At 29.8% G+C, this 18,277-nt stretch overlaps 1 protein-coding gene across 1 annotated transcript in view; it reads right to left on the bottom strand.

Moving 5' to 3' along the window:
* LOC126772714 (homeotic protein antennapedia-like) overlaps window positions 1–17,167 on the bottom strand; it is a 172,755-nt gene extending 155,588 nt beyond the window's left edge. Inside the window, exon 1 of the mRNA XM_050493240.1 lies at window positions 16,768–17,167. The gene's annotated coding sequence lies outside the window, so the exon portion shown is untranslated. The remainder of the gene's footprint in view (window positions 1–16,767) is intronic.
* Window positions 17,168–18,277: the final 1,110 nt, after the last annotated feature.

Raw genomic sequence — 18,277 nt, 5'->3', positions numbered from 1 at the left:
TCACTCAAATAACTTCATAGAGCTGTTAAAACATACCGACGAAAAATAAAATGAAAAATTTTCGACAGTTAACATATGTCCCGAACGCCCATATTTATTACACACTTTGTTGTCACTTCATGTTCATTAGTTAATATATTGTTAGGCTAATAAATTAAATGATACAGGAAGAATATAATAGGAAAAGATTTATGACATGCACCGAGACATTTGATACGATCGTTTTTAGGTACATTTCGTTGAAAATATTTATTCTAAATACAAAACACATTAAATTAACGCCTAAATAAAGTTTTTAAATTTTTTGGTGATACTGGCAGCTCTTAGTTTATCTCGAGGTCGGCCCGACTGCGTAATGTTTTACGGTATGGGGCGAGACAATAATGGCTTGCTCATAACATTACTCGTCCTCGGCCTCGTACCATGCGACGATTCAGACGAGAAGGATTTGGACAAATCTACTTAGTTCCGTTTCAACTATTTCGTGAATGTATAAATTAGGTTATCATGGTATAGGTTATTAATAACAGTAAGTAATTTTGAAAGCAAGAACGTACTTGTTAACTTTTTATGATCTACTAAAAACCATGCAAAAATATGTGCTATTTAAATGGTCTTTTTTTTTCTCGCTGGAATTTTTAAATGGTCTGCGTCTTTCTTACCGTTACATATTCACTTGCTATTTACTTAAAACTTAACTCAGACGCTCGTTAATTCCAATCATGCACTGTTTATTCAAAAATTTGTTTGTTCAAGCCTACAAACAATTTGAGATTGCGGCGATAAAAATAATGCCTATCATTCATTCAGTAGACCGTCTCAAATTTACATAGAATGAGATGCGCTTGCGCCTAATTAGACAGCGCATTCGAAACATAAGTCATCGCTGACTTTATGTCAGTCTTCATGTGAATCTCGAGGAAGACAGACGTCACACTTGTGTATTTTCACGTTATTTTCGTCTTTGCATGAATCTTATGCATGGATTGACACCATTTCAACAAGGATTTATTAAGGGAACTGTAAACTCTTGAATGAAGTATATCCGTGATAGAATGCAGGCTAGATATATTAAAATGTCAAAGTCGTGCATAAAACAATGGACTATTTTCTTAGCATCAAATGTCACAGTACGGCTTTAGTATAAACCCTAAGTTAATATAATATTTGATTTAAGAAACTATTTGTACTGTTTTCTTTAGAATTGTTTTGAATAATTACTTTAGAAATAAATAACCGAACGTACAATGCAAACACTTAAGTCGTGATTTTTATTTTTGTTATTGTTGATTGATTTAATACGCTTTAATACAGAATCATTACCAGCAAAATATAAGACACGTGCTGAATACAGAAGAAAATATGTAAACCAAAACTGTTGCATGTAAAGAACCTACAACTTATCAAAATGTCAAACCAATTTACATTCCAATTAGGTTAAACAGCCTAACGTTGTAATCAGAGCGAGCATCTAAAACTTAAAACTATTCATAATACAGAAGCTACGAATCACCTGTTCTCTAAAAACTAAATACATTTATACAGTTTCCGCCCGCGGCTTCGCCCGCGTAAGGATGCGCAGGTGAAATTCCTATATCTTTTTCTCTACCCCGAACATCTATGTTAAATTCCATGATTATTGATTTAAAAGCTAAAACACGAAATCGTAAAAAAACAAATTACCTTTCGCATTTATAAGGGTGACATTTTTATATTTTTGAAGATAAGACATGAGTATATTAATAGATTAAACATATATAAATATAAAAATCGTGAAGTATTCGTTGATTTTCATAGTAGGATATGCGAAATTAAATTGTAAACAATAATTAATTCATGTATTAATTACAAACTGTAAAGTTAAGTAATATTCTGTAAATATCGGGCTTAAGACCTCTTCTTTCAAGGAAAATATTTATAACTAGAAATAAATATTATATAAATCGGAAAAGAAAAATCAAACAGTACAATAAGATTAAATGAATTATTTACAACAAGTGTTTAGCAATTAGTCGATGGTATATACAGTACAGTAACAGCCTGTAAATGTCCCACTGCTGGGCTAAGGCCTCTCCTTTTTGAAGAGAAGGTTTGGAGCTTATTCCACCACGCTGCTCCAATGCGGGTTGGTGGAATACACACGTGGCAGAATTTCGATGAAATTCGACACATGCAGGTTTCCTCTCGATGTTTTCCTTTACCGAAAAGCACGAGATGAATTATAACAGAAATTAAGCACATGAAAATTCAGAGGTGCTTGCCCGGGTTTGAACCCACGTTCATCGGTTAAGATTCACGCGTTCTTACCACTGGGCCATCTCGACTTTTGATGGTATATGATGGAAGGTATATTGTTAAAATATAATTCAAATATACGTAAATTTTATTCTGAATAATTTAATGGATTAACAAGAAAATACGAAATACTTCTACAAATTCAATATAAAATATATAAAAAAAATGTTCGATGTTAAACGAATTTGTTTCAATGATAATATAAGTTTATTACAGTTAAAAGTTTTAATCTATTTGACATTAAATTGACTTCATAGTAGATTTTGAAAGGAAATTATTATAATTTTATTATGTGTTAAATTGTTACGACGGATTGATAAGAAAATCAGCGTTCTGAGTATTTATAATGCAAAATTGTATACAGGTATTTAAAAACAAGAATGTATTGACGATTTGTAGATCTCACAAACTTTTACAAGAAAGACTGCTATAATATATGTAATATCCTTTTATAAATTACAGTATACTTGTGCAATACAGCTGCACTATAATTTGCTTAATTTAAATCTAATTACTGAAAAACGTTTTTCACCTCTGACCTTTATTAATCTACACAAGTCAAAATAATTGACGAAATTTTTAAATATCTATTCATATAAAATTATTTGTGTAAAAAACTCAAAGTAACAAAAACTAAAATCAAATTTAGTTTGAAAAAAGTTGGAAAATGAAATTGAAAGCTACACACTTGATTGATGGTTAAAAGGCAACAGTCACAAATTAAAAAAAAAGAACAATCGACAACTACAGAGGTGAAGCGGAATCATCAATTAACTATATTTCTCTGAGGATTTTACAAAATTATGTGAACTCAAAGCCACTAAGTAGACACGATCACACTAGAGAGTTTATGAGCCATTAATAGCCTACATTACATACAAGTACCTATTTATGTGCAGGCAGAGTTGCGTGAACAATTTTAGCAGCGGTATAATTAATTAGTTGATCCTATGTGATATTTAGATTTATGTCCGAGGGCTTACGACTGCGACCAAAGAAATGCTATCAATGTTTATAAATATGCTTTATAACGGAGTTAATATGCTTTATGGGTCCAGACTTATTTTAAGTGTTTATTTATCACTTAATTATTTATTTAATGAAATTAGATAGTGACTTTCCTAATTAACAGAAATATTGGAATTTATTGACGCTAATATATATTTTTAATTATGTTAATTAAAGACGGTGCTTTTGTATCGAGATCGTTGACATTTCGTATCGAAAACAGATTCCTTATTAAACACAGATAAATTGATTTAAATGAATATTATCAATTTTGCTAGTCTATTTAATAAAGGATACTAGTATTAAGTAACCGTCGTGTCTTTGTCCGCGGTCGTTAAAAAATATTTTGGATAGTTCTCACCACGACAGGTTTGTTTTATCCCAGAAACGATTTGATAAAGTTAACGATTATGAGAGAGCAACGGCCCCTTTCAAAACAGACTTGCAAAATTCATCTTTAGTGCGCCTCGAGGCCATTACTAAATGAAGGTATCCTTAACATTTTAAGTCCCTATACCTTATAGTTTAAGTCATTTGTTGATATTCATTCACTCAGAACATATTTTTTCCTACAGATATGCAATTTCCAGCCAAATATATCCGTTTTATACGCTTGATATAACAAGGAGTATACGTAATGAATGTTTTTAATTGCATTCTTAATATTAATGTTTTTAATTTTTAGTTAAGACATAATTAGGTTAGTATAGTCTTAAGGTCAATGTTGTTTACACCTGTAATGATTTATTCACCTAGATTTAATACCCTGTATCTAATGCTAAGTGAATGTGTTAGTGATAAGTCGATGGTGTAACTATTTCCAATAAATAAATAAATAAATAAATAAATTAATAGCTTAATATTAGAACAATGCTATTACTGCGGAATAAATATAATATCAAAATTCGTGCGTACTCCACACGAAACTTAGTTTAAAATGGTCATTGTATCTCATTATTAATAGCGTTGAAATTGAAAGTAACTATACTGTTTAATTATAGCATCTATTTAGGTCCGCGACTAATCAGTATGAAGAGAGGTACAATCTACTTAGACAGGTTCAGTAATTGTTAGCTGTGATAGCGAGACAGATAATGATCTCCTTAGAAATTGACTTAAATTAATATTAGTTATATTTGAACATCACTTTGATGGGAAAAATAATTCTTAAAAATATATATATTCAAAATATGCAAATTAATATATTTTATTTAATCCCTTTTCTAAATTCCCTTCGCAATCCAGTACGATATATTATATACTTTAACTAAATTTTCGTAAAATTTATATATTTAATAGAATTCAACAGTATAATATCTTGATGTATTTTAAATAAACTGCATCATTTAATTCAATAATACTTAAACTAAACTGATATTACCGAAATACACAATTACTAACAGCAATAAAACCATTATTGAAAGTGAATTTAATGCTCCTTTAAAAGATAGACTAAAGCAACTAATAAATTTAATAATATATAATATTATGTATTATTATATATAATATCTAGTTTACTACTCGGTTTATTAAATATCGTCGCTACTATTGTCATAATTTGATTTTGATATTTAGTTATATATAAAGTGTTCAATGTAAATAGCTCATATGAAATATTTTTATCAAAAATGTGAATATAATTATCAAGTCTTATTTATCTTTTAATCACATAATGTTTAATGTGTGTGGTAATATTTTGCAAAGACCACATAATTTATAGAAACTATTATATAAATGAAAGTATAATTAAAGGTTATTATATTATATTAGTCCTGATTAGACCCATTGAGCATTTGTGTCTTCAATCCGTTGTTGTTCTAATCTCGTACCTAGGGCAGGAATGCAGAGACATTTAGGAGATTTTAATAGCTGATAATGACAAAGGCATTGGCTATTTACTTATTTTTAAGAATCTATTTTTTTCATTGTTTTGTACACTAGGTACAATTCCTATGAGAAATATTTTTTTATACCTAAATATAAATATATCTTTAATCTTATTCTATATCAATAAAATAAATCTCATAACAATGAATTGATGAGAATAATTTAAAGTATATTTCATTAAAAACATATAGTTATCAAGATAAGCAGTGATATGTCAATTAATAAATAACTCCTTTGTATAGATACTTTTCATTTTTAATTAAACATCCCAATAACAAATATCTGAGAAGTCCGAGCTGCGTTGAACGTCATTGTTAATTAAAAATAATTTTATAATCATATGTTTACAAAGTTTTCAAAAGTAATCGTATTTGTGTTGGGAGGCACTTATGACTAAAAATGCAATTAATTTTAATATTCTCTCATAAAAAAAGTTTTTATACAAATGCCAGCGAAATTATGAAGGTTAGTAACACTATATTAATCAAAGAAAATTGAGTATATTTTTAAAGCGCTTACATAATATCAAAACACATTTTAGGAATAACCACACTTACGTCGACACGCAAAGAACGCAAGTTTTTTGTTTTACTACTTAATACGAATATAAAGAGTGGTTTAAAAATATGACACAAAATTAATTTAATTCAAAAGTTATTGTAGTCATAAACGATTTTAATAGCTTATATTATATAGCTTTAATTTGTTATAAGACAACTATGTATCTTTTGCTTCGCTTGGCGGTATTGATGTAATCCGTTTCTTAAAAGTATAATTGTCAAACGCGAATGAAATGTTATGATGTTAATATTTTTAGTATCCGATAAAGTTATGAATACAGAAATAAGAGCCATATTCTTAACTAATTACGAAATATACCAATATATGTCTAATGTTTTTACATTTGGCATAAACACAATCAATTTAAAAAAAATAACTCGTACTTACGTAGTTATTACACAACGATTAAAAGCAAAGGTATTTACTTTCTGTAGTTCATATAAATATAAACAGGAAAACAAAAATTAAATTATCTTTTATCCTTCCTTATTCCTATCCTACCTTTGGATATCTTCTTGAAATTTAAATTCAGATTTATATATATGAAAATGTTTATTAACAAAGTGTTTCTTTTAAAGTTACCTATAATCAAAACAAAAAAAAAACAAGCGACTATCGCTCAAACAGATTTAATTAGCGTTCATAATTAGAAATAACAAAAAATAAGTCAATTACTTTGTAACGGTTAAGCACAATGTTAAAGCCGTCGGTTTTTTGCAATTTCTATATAAAACATATTCAAATTATAAATGCATTGCTTTACACTTCAGTAATCTTTTGTTTAAAAACAAGTAAAAACTATTTCGTATTTTTAACATGCCAAACATTGCATTTGGTTTTGATAGTAATCGCGAACAATGTACATTTCATCGTAAACTTTATGAAATTAAATTCTCTCATAAATATTAATGCGGATTGTACCTACCTACACCGCGTACACGAGAAAAGTATAAAAACAGATCTATACGTGCTAGACCACCTACAATAATAAATTGGATAGACGCGTTTATACATGCCTGGTAAAGTGGTAGATACCTATATCCGCACCTTGCTTGGACAAAAAGTGGAAACAATTAAGGTAACATAATACAATAACATAGGAGCCATTTGTCAACCAATATAAATTGCACATTAAACCAATACAGACAAAGATTAAATTCCATTGAGGTATTACTATCGATATCGTTTATTGACGGACAGCACATGGTATTCCACGGCAGGTTCCTTCGCTGCGTTGCATTTTCATAGAATTGCCAGCGTTTTTCCGACACCTTTCAATTGCGTGTATCGAATTCTAGAAAGCGGTGTATACTTTTTTTATTTTAATTGGATATGGTATATCAAATGTGATTTTGATGTACCATTTCAACTCATTTCGTTATCGCGAACGGAACCAGCTATGATTCCTTGGTATGACTGACGTAAGACAGCGTATTAAAAAAAAATTACCCAATTATTTACGCCGCCGTAACCGTATTTATTGGTTTCCGTATACACAATTTTTTTATCCTTGCTTTCTTTCTATTACGAGGAATCAAATCAACTTTGCAAAAAATAGGACTTTGTTATGAGTATTATACTTGACTAACTTATAGTTTTTTCTAAAGATTACTTGTTGCGTGTATGTTTAAGGTTCTGGGGGAATCCAACCTTATAATGGCATGCACTTGCTTGTACTACACACAGAGATATTAAACGAATCATTGATATCTTTAAATACGTATCCCAATGCAATCAGGCTTACTTTTTATCGCTGCTTACTTACATAATTATATGCAATTATTTATTAAATATGTAACAGTGAATTGAACCAAAGATTCATATTTGGTGTGTTTTTGGCTTTGTCGAAAAAGTCAACGGTCAATGTCCAAAATGTAGTAAGAAGAAATTATTCTGTGCTGTAGTTATGATCTTTTAAATAATTTTACTCACTTTCTTTCAATCGTGGACACGCTTTTTAATTTAGAAGGTTAAATAAGTTCTCATTAGCTGTTACTAAGTTTTGCAACAAAACAGTTCAAGGTATTCTTACATAACATAAAATATAAAATCAAAAGAAACTTCATATCACACACTATACTTAAAAATTTCAGCTTCAGAACTGGAAGTTGCCCGCAAATGGAATAAAGTAGGAGCATAAATAAGAAGAGGTTTTGCGGCGAGCGTTGTAACGAGACGAGGCAAGTTCTAGGAATTCTTGGAGTTGGGAATACTTCAAGTTTTGAGAACGAAAGGTGCGGTTACAGTCGACTTACGAGAATATTCAATTAAAGATACGGCTTATACTAGAACTCAGTCGCGTGTGGATTTAATAAATTTATCTAATATTGTTAGCTTTAATTTATAATAACTACTATTAAAAACTATCGAACTTACTACAGACTACTTAGTTATATACTAATTTCGCTCTTTCTGATATTATACAAGAAACAGCATTATTTAACTGATTGCCCGCTTAACAACGTTTATAAAAAGGTATGGTTGCTTAAAATCAAGAATTTCGAGCGTTAAGTTTAAACGCTTGCTTTATTTTTTTATATTAATTGACACTTTTTAAGGGGCATTTGAATCATACAGGCGCTGGTGCATTGGGCACACATAATTTGGGGCCCTTTTAGAAAGGTAAAAAATAAGACAAACGGCATTGGGCCTTGGGCTCGTGCCCCACATTCTCTTAGGAATAATAATTAACGGCCATAGTCATAAACGTATTCCAAAACATAGTAGAGAAATAATCAACTTAAATTGAAAAAAAAAAATAGAAATAAATGGTAACATAATGTATAATACAACACAACACAAATACAAAAAAAAACAACAACAACCATTTTAATGCACCGTCTCGATTACATGACAATTAAACGACTAATTATTTTGCAAATATATTTTTTTCTACATAAGAAATGAGTAAATGTATGTTGTAATATGAATAATTATTTATACTGCAGTTGATATTGCAGTTATTAATTAAATATATTAAAGTATCTTAAAAGTGTAATTTGATATATTTTCACTAAATTATAAGTATTAGTTTTCCTTCATAATCTTTCGTCCAATTTAAACAAAGTAAAAGATAAATGCAGTAATACAGAAACAGTTTTAACTGTTTAAAGTTAATCATCGTTATTTGTGATAGTATTACACGTTATGTTTTAATAGTAATTATAATTTCATAATAATCGTGTCATAATTCGCGTGTTTTTAAACCGAAGTAACAATAAGACAATGCTAGTATAGGTTCCGCTCCAGTTGTATCTGAACTCGAGAACTATTTAATATGCGAGAATAAAATACGTTAATGCGAGCTATTGGCTGAAGTGTGTAATGAACTTTAATAATTATTTTTTTAATTTGTTCCATGATCTTTGATTCTCGATTTGTTTGTTTGAAAAAACTTGATTGTCATATTATTTCATGTTTGTTTTTTATCTTGAAGATAAAAATGCTTGAACATATATCTTAAGCATAAAACATTTGAACGCATATTTAAATACCAGTCCGAATATAACATATAGGTATGTAAATATATGATTCATGGATATAATAAATCAAAACGTAATGGAAATAAACTAAAACAAAGACATTGGGATTTTCTAGATGAATCATACCTAACTTAGGAGCACATAAGATATAAAGATAAAATATTTAAGTTGGTTACTTGTCTAGAATACCATTTATGATATATAGCTTTGTTTCATAAGCCCGATTGTTATTTAATATAATAATTCTACCAACGTAAAAGTAGGTTAGATATGACTTAACAAATTTTCGCATAATGTTCTATGATAATTGCGAATTTCTGTTTCGATTTCAGTGAAATATATCCGTTATTATTGATTTTAGAAACGTTTACTGAAATTGTTATATATGATATTTTCAAAATATATAAATTTTCTCGAAATAAATTATAGTCACATATTAAAAACATAAAAATTCAGTGTTGCTTCAATCTGAACCCGTAATCTTCGGTTAAGATTCACGTGTTCGAACCATTGAGTCATTTCAGCTCTTCATGATAAATATAAAGTCGAAACACAATATTGCTCTAAAGTAAGTATAAATATTTACTTAACATTAATTTAAAAAAAAAACAGCTTTAAAGGAACAATCTTTAAAACTAATGATTATAATCATACACTTACTGTAAAATTACGGTAACTAGTACGGCTATATGCACTAACCGTATTTTCATTGAGGAACAATTATATGGACATGCGATAAAATTTTCACACGATTTTTAGTTTCCCACAAGCGCACAATAAGGGCGACTAAAAGTGAATTGAGGAATCACTATGGCTCACGTAAGTCGTTTGGAGGTTACTAGGCTTACTTAAGACCGGTTTGTCACATGGCTGCAAGCACGTGCGGCCTCCAGGAACTATATAGCCATAATAAACCATACGTTTATACAGACTGAATCAGTTAGGATTTTAACGGTTCGGTCGCGGTATGCTTTCTACGAATGTCGGTGGGTCGTATGAAAACTCATCTTACAACTAATTGAACGGAAAATATATATTAAATGTAGGTATTTCTTGATATATAATATACCTACTAATAAGTCTGTTTCAAGATTTATTTAATAGTTACCTTTTATTAGAAAAGAAAAAAGTTTTGCTAAGCAGTATCTACTTATTTTAAAAATTAAAAAAAGGTTATATTGTTTTTATATAAAGAAAGAAAATTATATTACTCGTAATTTAGATAAGTATTAATCATGTAATTTAATGTTAAACTATTACCGTTTTCATTTGTGGTATAGGAATATTTCACAATGTCTTTAATTAAACGAATCAACTTTTGAGAGTATATTTTGATCAAACTCGGGAACAGAAGTTCAAAGCCGGGAGGCACGCACGGGGTGAGGCAGCCCTCACAAAGTTATCGCATTATTCAAGCGAACGCGACTCTTGAGTAATTTTGAAATATTACAATTTTCGAGCCGCACCACCACACTCCTTCGACGGACCGACAAAGTTTCTTATGTATAAATAATAAGAAAGTACCAAACCACCCAAGGCATAGCTATATTAGACAAACAGTTTAAGAGATATATTCATAAATATAGTTAAGCTTATATTTTTTATAATTGCGTTTGAAAAAGATTTTAGGATCTTATCCTTTTTTGTGTACAATGTAAATATTAACATTTCAAGTTATTGTTAACATGTTAAAAACAAATTTCATTCAATGAAACAATGGTAAAAAAAAAGAAAAAAATGACATAAAAAGATACATGAAATTGCACAGAAGCAATCGAGAATAGCAAAACAATATATTTTCTAATTTAAAACAATAAAATCTCAAAACATGTGTTTAGAAATTAAGTAACAGTAACAAATTATTAAACAAAGTACACCGATTCCTAACAGGGAAACGACAAAAAACGGCGTATTGTAAGCTTTTATGTAGAACAATGAAAAGATGCAAAATCGACGGAGCCGTTATATTTACAATTTTCTCTTGAAGGTCCGTTAAGTCGTAAAAAAGTAAAGAACGTATAACAATAGAAGTGTCCCGTGGTAAAAGTATGTGTTGCACAAATCGACGTAGGCATTGTCAATTTTAAACAATTCACCTGCTTACAGGTAACCAATTATTATGGTAATCAATTGTACAATGAATTTATGCATTGATAATATTTTGAAGAATTGTGGCCAAAGTAACATTATAGCACCTTGCGTTTATTTATGGCTCTATTTGTGAGGTTCATTACAAAAGTTCGTTTCCGTGTTCTTTATCTAAAAATAATATCATTCGACAAAAAAAAAATCCTGTTTAAAAGGATCGTACTAAAAAAATTGAAGAATGCAAGTTTTGAACATTACACAATATTAAAATTGAATGATATTTCAAAACAATTAATTCACAATAGATAAAATAAATTAGTTGTAAACGAATGCTTATTGATTTTTTACGTGTAATACCGAAGCAAATACATCGATTTGTCGTATTATCGATATTACAATAATCGTATAATTAACACTTTGTACGCGAAACGAGTTATTGGACAGATGCGGCGAGTTTATGATGGCTAATAGAGTTTATGGCTTTTTTATTGACATTAATGTTCTCTTGACTCCGGCGTTTACGACCGACTCATTCATTATCGAACTGAGGTCAAAACATCTTTAAATCATAGACAAAAATATGGACAAAGATAGATTTGAGCGAACCAAATACTTATTTTGTTTATAGATATACAAACATATTGACAGGTTTATGAGGCTATTCAAATTTATTTTAATATAATTAGTTTGACATATTATTATAAGCTTTATGACATTATTTTAACCTTTTTAATTATAATATTTTGTAATGAACACCTAGGTTAGAAATTACAGATAAAAAAAATTGCAACCTTTTTAGACAATTGATGTAATAAGCAATAAATAAATAATCTTTATTTAAGTATTTCTAAATTCGTTTTCATATACATATAACGTCGTTAGATAATAATGATTTGAAAAATTTCCATTATAGTATAAACGATTCAATGATGTTGTAACATACAAGGCACCAATGAGAATACAAACGACGCGTGCACCCACACCGTACAATTTATAGCCTATAGGATAATTATGCGGATTTAAAGCTGAAGTGCGGTGCTTTACGGTCCGGTTTACGGTTCCTCACGGTTTCTAGCGATAAGCCAATTTGCGTTTTGTTGCCGGACCGGTGGGACGGAATCGCCGTAATATGCTACTTTCGATCTAAACAATCGGCTATTTGCTTATTCTGTCCGGCATTGGGACGATCGGTGACGTTTGATGTGAGTGCAATTTGTCTCTCGCGACGTGTTTCAAGTAGATATTATCGTGAGGCGATGCTTGCGTTTTTTAACCATTGATTTTTTTACGTGTACCGCGGGAGGTAAGACGTTCACCTGTTTGTGCGCAATGTTTGACGCTTCGAATCGATTTTTTTGTCGAAATTAAAAATTCGATAGCGATGATCGGCCGCACGTGAGCTGCATACGGAGCTCAATTTAACAGTACAAAGTAGCTTTATTTATAGACATACCTGTTTGTCTTTAATTTATTGGCGTCTTTACGTTGTATGTGGTATGTCCGCATCATTTCTTTTAAAAAAACGAGGAAGTTGATTATTCCTAGTAGTATTTATACTTATTGTATTAAATATTTCGGTTGAAAAACATATTCCTTTGTTTAGTTTGAAGAAAAACTATACAATTAGTCCAAAAAATTATAGTTATTTTTAAAATTTGCCGCCTCAATATGGTGTGTCTCACATTTAAAATAAATATACTTATACGATAAACAAACATGAATTTTAATCAAATTCGCTATAGGCAGATGCTCTTGCGGACTTATACGGTTATAACGACTGCCAACCGGCATCACTGGCACTTGGGACCGAACATAAAAAGTAAGAATTGCTGGAACCACTCATTAACTTATTAGGATGATAATTTATTACACCAAGACAATTACATTATATCTATAGATCTATTTAATATCTGTTCTACTTTTAACCTCATACTATGTAATATGTTATTAAAAAAATAATTCTCAATTTAACTAATGATATTAAGAGAACTTGAATAAAACATTTTATGATATATTACCGGAATAAAGTCTTTATTATCAATGTAAAACATCAATCATATTTATTCAAAAGAAGTCGCACATTAATCATTTTTTAATAATACGTTTAATAGTAAAAGTTTTATTTTTTTATATAAAACTCGCTTAGCGAAATACGTACTTAAGCGGAATAAACCGATGAATGGTATAGATGCACGCAATACTTAACTAAATACCACGTCATTCAAGTGTATTTCGAGTTTTATTTTTCCACATAGTTTTGCATTTTGATTTTATATAAAACCAAGTGCTGTTAACCGCACAATAACCGTTATAACTTTTAAAATTCAAATATTTCAACGTTAAAATTGACCTTTTGCAATAGTTGAATTTATAAATACTGTAAGGAGACTAACTGAATAATAAACTGAGATTGAGATCTAACAGAGGCGATGTGAAATAAGACGAATATGGCAATGCGCATGCGCAGAATTTCAAAGAGAGAATTGCGCTCGCGCAGTCGTCGAAACACCATGAACTAGTTTTTTAACTAGTCTTAAGGAAGTTCGGTCCAGGAATGATGGGCTCGATAAACTGGCCTATTCACGTTTTTGTCTTAAATCCGTTTATAAAAATAACGTGTCTACATTTCAACTTGTTTTACACGATTCATTGCGAGCTGGCACTAAATTAGATTGACACTTTCAAACGTGTTGGCACAATGCTTGTGATAATTTTCTTAACGATGTGTGGGAAGAAATAACAGCAAAGATATTTTTTTTATCTTTCGTATTATGTAAGTTTTTTTTTCAAAATTCTGAAGCATCGGAACACCGACAATGTTTCATATTAAACAGTAAACAAGCGCTTATAGTTGAAAGGAATTTGACTTCTCATTTAAAAAAAAAAAACAAAAAGTGAGTGAAACATGACGGTATGTTTTAAACTCACGAATCTAAATGATACTCATAGTTCAGAAGTAGAAGCCTACTACGCCCACGTTGGTGTTATGACTTTATTTTGAAATGACAAAAAAATTACAATCCTATGAGTAAAAAAAATTCTTGTAGCTTAATTACTACTACTAGTACTACTACTTGAACCGTGTGCTTCTTCAATTATATTTTTAGCCTTACCTAAGAATTTTGGTTTTTTTAATTTATCCTTATCTATAAATACTTACTTTATTCATACATCTATATTATTCATCTATTTTTCTATCCAAAAATGACGCTTGAACTCTTGCTAACATTTTAATAATCATGAAATAAATAGTTCATTAGCTATATTAATATAATGATACCGTTGTCAACGGTATTAGGCTTAAAAAAATGCCATACAATTTTTAATCTGTGTAAAGTTTATATATTTGGAAACGATTTGGTATCTTTATATTATAACCGCTTAAAAGATTGACAGAACTATTTATGTCACTCAAACAAAAATGAAGATAAATTTAGTGGAAAGATTTTGAATATTTAAATAAAATTATTGCTTTGTAAAATGTTGTAGTCATAGGTATACTTAATTAAAAATAACTGCGTACCCTACAAATATGATAATAAGTAATTTCTCATAAAAAAATTCAACTCGATCCTTAAAATTTAAAGCATAATCATATATAGTCTTAGATAGAGTCGTTCTTTAATACATAAAATAGTGAATTCAACATTATTTCAAACTTGAAATCAAAATAAGATTATAAACCAAGGATATATATTATTATTTCTGAATAAATTATGATTGGATATTTGAATGTATAATGTAGTATGTAAACATTTTCAAGTTGCTAAATTAATACAAATTAATATTTATTTTTAATCTGTTTTTATATATATTAGATAACTAATTTTATCAGAATATCTGTAATAAACTGAAAAGAGTCTGCAAAAATTTTAAAATTACATTTGTTTAATACAAATGATTTGTATCTAAAAAATCATTAAATAAACTTGTCAAATACTAAGTTATTATTGGAAATATTCAAAATATGTTTAGCAGATTTAATAAGGTATTAAGTTGACTAATTAATATAAAACCTTATTTTTATTAATAACGAATTGTTTCCTCTGGCTAAAATATTTTTTTTTATATTATGACTTAGGTATTTCTTATTACAAAATAACTACAGACATTCCTAACTTTTATTACTGACATGGTATTATAGAGTTAGGTACATGAAGTATGGTTTCAGATTCCTATTATTATATAACTAAAATAAAATGCCTGGTATGTTTATACTCTATGACTTAAGCATAGGTGTCTTTTAAACATGTTATATATGTACATACATATCAATCTCTTATCAATGACACTACAAAAGTAATTATTTTTTATCTATTTAATGCTCATAGAAACATGATAATGACTGTATAATCTTCCCGATTGGATGTATGTATGTATTTCTTATCACCTTTTTAATAGGTTCTTAACCAATACCCTTTACTTAAAAAGGTACTTGAGAGTAATGAATTTGTTTTAAAAAACAAACGAATTTGAACTTTATGTAATTGATATAAAACAGTTATTTGGCTTTTACTAATCTAAAGTAATTATGTGTATTTTTAGTTGCAACTGTAAGATGATAACGTATAGGTAACTTTGAAATCATTCTAAACTAATTAAATGATAAGGATTGAAATTTTAAGTAAATGAAATCTACATAACATTGTTAGACAAGGTATGGATATTCTATTTTGAACCTTATGACAAGGCTATAAGTTCCTAAATCACTGGAGTATTCATATAATTTGAGCAATTATCTATTACCCCAAGTTAGTTGGAACTTTTCATGATGAACTCCCATTAGAAGCCCGTATTACATTTCAAAATAGTTTTTTTTATTATTTTACTTATAACTGTATTTGTTTATGTACAATTTAAAATACACTATTTATGTTTCGGTTAACTCAAGCGTTATTAAAATTATCAATTTAATCAATATGAGATCGTATTTACAAATTGTAAGCTGTTTTCTAAACTTACAGTTATTCGATTACCTTAACAGCGGGAGCTTCAATTTATTACTTTAGAAAAGTCGATTTTATTATAATGTTTAACTTCTATCTTATACTTATTTATAAACTGGATTAACGACTTGCAGTAATGATACGATGAGTTTTAAATCTAAGCGTTACGTTTTTATAATTAATTGATGTTTTAATTAAGACCTACAAATATAATACTTATTTTAAATACTCATACAATTATAATCCAGTATCGTAATATCGTTATGATATCAAAACAAAACTCGCTATTACTTTTACTCGGTCGTAAACGCTTCCGCCATTAGTGTAGGGCTATTTATTGCTAACGCATTGAATTTAATAGGCGATTCCAATCATTACCAAACATCATCGTAAAGGCGAACCGTCGCCGTGGATAAGTTTGTTTACTAAACAAAACTTGTTTCGGACCCTTTACTCCCAGGCGGGTAAAGTTGGGAGCAATAAATCGGCAATAAACTCACCTTAAGCGGAGCGGCCGCCGTTCGCCGTCGGCAAACGGGGTCGCGGCATCCCGCTTGGTAAAAACTTCTTCACAAAACTCACAGTTCTACCGAATAAAAGAGTTCCGAGAGTTTCACTCGTCAAGTCACGTGTCAGCGTTTTAGACAGGGCATGAGCGCAATACGTAATGTGTCGGACGCACGTGGGTAAGCGGTGCGAGCGACCGTCAGGTGCGGAGGCGAGCACGTCGTGTTGTTTATGGCGCGGTGTGTTACGCAACGCGTAGTCGCCAAGGCGCGCGTCAGTAGAGTGTGCCGACCGATGCTTTACGAGCGACGCCGCACCCCCCGCCAAGCGACGCCGCACGCCGCGGCGCCGCACTAAATCTGCGACCAACAGAAAAGGACACCACCACCCTCCGTTAATCCGACACCATTGATGTCCGAGAGACAACGTTAATCGGAGCGATTAATTGAACGGTCCGTTCGAAGCGCGCGATAGAATTGTATCGGCCGTGGTCGCCCGTAGCACGGCCGATCCGAGCAAGTGCGGCGTCGTAAAGTTTCTTGGTGTATCGTTCGATGCACCAGACGTTGATAGCATAACGCGCGACAAGCAAGTTGCTCTACTTGAAAAATATATGTCATACATAACTCGATGACTTCAAAAGTATGATCCAATATATATATTCTGCAGATTAAACACAAACCGAAAATGTATTTGAAAATATTTTTTCTTAGCTTACTTTAAAACACTAATGGGCATATAATAAATTACTCTATATATAATAAGCTACGTATCTAACGTTAAAAAAAAAATGTTACAAATCTGCGCATAAAAAATGTATGTATGATAAAATAATATGACTTCTACAATTACCTCTCTTTCTTACATACACATTGTACACCTTTCTATATGTAGCAAATATATTTGACCAATGATGCGCATGCGCAAGCATGGATTTTCTGTGGTATTTCTATAATTGTTGATTATACCTTTTTAAGCAAACTATTATGAATTGAATATTATATACCATTACATGTAATGAACTTAGAAAACTACATGTAGAACTCTTTTCTCATATGCTTAAAACGTAATCAGTTATAAATTAGGTATTATATTTGTAAGATGGTAATGAAACTATGCAACTGAATTTTCAACTAATTTACAACAGCCGAGTAATTTTTAGTTTACCGTTTGTAATGAATTTATTTTACTGATAACAAACAATTTAAAAAAAAACCGTAACGTGTTTGATATAACTTATTATAACTATTGGGTAGGTCTTATTATAACTTTACTAAATAAATTTCTAACGATAAACAATATAAGATGCAAAAACATATCCATTAAAAAATATTCGGCGTTTTATTTATTGTTATATATTTGTACACCTACATACATAAATACCTACTTATGAATGTATCATAAGTAGATATTTAGTCAGTTATTTTGTTTTTCTTTTTAGTTTATTTTAGCACATTTTCATTAGTTTTTGTATGTACTTAATATATTTTATTTTAATTACTT

Source organism: Nymphalis io, chromosome 13 (genome assembly GCF_905147045.1).
Source record: "Nymphalis io chromosome 13, ilAglIoxx1.1, whole genome shotgun sequence".
NCBI classification, from domain to species: domain Eukaryota; kingdom Metazoa; phylum Arthropoda; class Insecta; order Lepidoptera; family Nymphalidae; genus Nymphalis; species Nymphalis io.
This window is presented reverse-complemented; position numbering and strand designations above follow the sequence as displayed.